Below are 2,777 nucleotides of genomic sequence, written 5' to 3' on the forward strand. Positions count from 1 at the left end.
AAAACCTGTTAATGGTGTATTAAGAAAAAGCAGGCCTTTTTTCTCATAAAACACATTTGTCATTACCAAAAAGAGACATCATTAGGTAAAAATTCTAAAAACCCCATGCTGAATAGATAATGCAGATAATTCTAGTGTATCTGGTCAACGGGCAAAAAGCAAGCACTTAAGGTCTTGATCTCCAATCTTTGTTGATTTCTTATTGCTAGAATCCTACATTCATTTCTTCTTGTTGGATGACCAGACTGGATGATGGTAAAGATGGTAAACTGGCATTTACCCAGCCCCGCCCTGCTCAGCCTTGGGAGTGGACCAATTCTCAGCGGGTGGATCTATTGTTTCTGTCTCTTTGCCATCTTGTGGTTTAGGGTTCTCTAGGCATCTGTCTCAGTAAATGAAGTTGCAGCGAGACCAACGTTGAATTGGCTGCTGACCTTGAATCTCATCTCCTTGATTTTCTTTGTCTTTTTCATTGCCGTGCTCTCTAGGCTGTCTTTGGTGAAGAGGGCCCCTGCAGAATCGTGGTCTGTAACCCCGTCCATATTCTGTCTCACTGGTCTACCTTGCTCTCCTGCACCCTGGTTGTCAGCACCCTCCATCACTTCTAGCACAGGGGGGTTGGAATACTGTGGTGGAGCACATAGGGTCTCAGCATGTAGTAAGTTGAGAACCTTCGCCTTCGATAGGAACAGCGTTGTTTGACCTGGCCTTCAGGAGCACTTTCTGATCCTTCATTTTTTCCCCCACCCTCACTGTTCAGATAATCTGGTTGGTAACTGCGTGAAAAACCTCAGCAACATGGATGGCATCTATAATGGTGACAGTCTGCTACACATTTACTGCCTTAACCTCGAACTCCTACAGGGCCTGTAACATTTGCTGCCTCTGACCCTTTTCTCCTTCACAACATCAAACTCCACAGTCTCTCCATCTTCTGCACTGTAAAGATAATTCCTGGGGTTATTCTTCTTTATGACAGTCTGGTGTACAAATGCGTCTTCCTTGGTGTCATTCCTGTTGATGAAACTGTACCCATTCTACTGAAGAAACAGAGGCCTTTACTGGGACCTGGGAACTCCACAAAGGAGTCCTTCACTTCTGAGGAAGATGACCAAGAGAATCCTGTTCCAAAACAAAATTTAAAAGCATCTGCCTGTGTGGCTGTTCTGCTGAATCGGGCAGACACACTGAGGTATCCATTCATCTTTAATATGCTCATTTCCCTAGGGACAATTTGGTAGACAATTAGGATATCCAGATTAAGTTAGAAAAGTCTACCTGGATAGCATAAATAGCTATTAATCTATGCACACATAATTTATAATACATAGAACAAATACTGATCACCATAAATGGCTGCTGACCAAGGATCAACTTCAGTGATTATAAGCCAAGTAACTGAAAAAACGATACCAACACAGGTAGGTGTTACTCTCAAAGGAAAACACACAAACAAATTAATAAAAATCAGGGAGGGGAGCCTCCAGGGAAGGGCTTTCACAGGCCTTGAATAAATGGTAAGGCAAATCGTGAATGTATAGGAACCAGTAAAGAAAATGAGAATCTAGTGCAATGTCTCCATATATTGGTGCCTAACAAAACCTTAAGAATATAAAAGCAGCTTTCGCTCATGTGTCTGTCTGTTTCTGCCTGGTATTTAGTCCCAGAATCTTGAGGGCAATGAACACACAATATCCAATTCTCATGCACTGTGCTGTGCCTAAAAGACCAGTGCTTTCATTATTTTTTAATTTATTTACGTTACTTCCTGCTCATTGCCCCCTCCCAGTCACCCCCCCTACATACACAATCCATCCCCCATACCCCCATCTCCTTCTGGGTTTGGTGTCTGTATATGGGATGGATCCCAGGAACAGTCTCTAAATAGTCTTTCCTTCAGTCTCTCTCTCTAAGTGTGAGGTATGACCTTTAGTTAGCGTATCCACTTAAGTGGAAATAATGTCTGTACAAAAGCAAATGTTTGTCACTATAACTTCTGTATAACAATTAAAATCAAAACAGTTTAAAAAAAAACAGTCAACTTAATCAAAACCCACTACTTCAGAATCAATAGCTTCTTTGAAACCACAGTAACACTTATGTATGGTTAAGACTCAAATGCAAAAATTTGGTTGTTTGGAAGGCTAATTAAGCCACCAACTTGCTGAAATAGAATTACAAAAAGGCAAAAGTGTGTTTTTCACAGAGATACAGACCACTGAGAATCACCCACACTGGACAGCTGTTAAGAATATTTAGAGATAATAAGGATTCTGGGCATCCTTAGACAGTCTTCTGTTGTCGTTTCTCCCCAATCAGAGATTTGTGGGTGTGTGAGATGACACCACCACCAATCTCTATTCTTACTCCAGTCCATCCAAATCCTTTCTCTACACCCATCCCTCACATCTGCAGACCTTAGAGGGAGTTCTTCGGACTGCTGTAGTTTATCATAGCTCTTTGTTCTGATGGGTCATTCTATGCACTATGCAAATTTATCTTTGACCACAGTCATTTTTATACCTGATATTAAAAGTTTCCTTAAGGTAAATATTGTATTTTATAAGTCTTTTCATTCTATCAATCCCCTTTCCCCCAAATGTTCTGCAGATCTCTTTTAGCGACTGATTAAATGCATACATATATATAATAATCTCATAAGATACCACATGTCGACAAGACAGCCAAGCTCAATAGGAAAACACCAATTTCAACCAACACAAGTGATGCCTATTGGTTGTTAGGGACAGATCCTAATAGTGTGTGCCCAGAAGCAG

General features: G+C 41.0%; 1 pseudogene across 1 annotated transcript; it reads right to left on the reverse strand.

Moving 5' to 3' along the window:
* Positions 1-276: 276 nt before the first annotated feature.
* Positions 277-2,400, reverse strand: LOC308423426 (Y-box-binding protein 1-like; annotated as a pseudogene). Its single transcript has 2 exons — positions 2,368-2,400; positions 277-1,037 (listed from the first exon to the last, which is right to left on the reverse strand). The product of its transcript is annotated as a Y-box-binding protein 1-like (transcript).
* Positions 2,401-2,777: the final 377 nt, after the last annotated feature.

The sequence above is a fragment of the Micromys minutus genome (genome assembly GCF_963924665.1).
Source record: "Micromys minutus genome assembly, chromosome: 8".
In the NCBI taxonomy this organism is placed as follows: domain Eukaryota; kingdom Metazoa; phylum Chordata; class Mammalia; order Rodentia; family Muridae; genus Micromys; species Micromys minutus.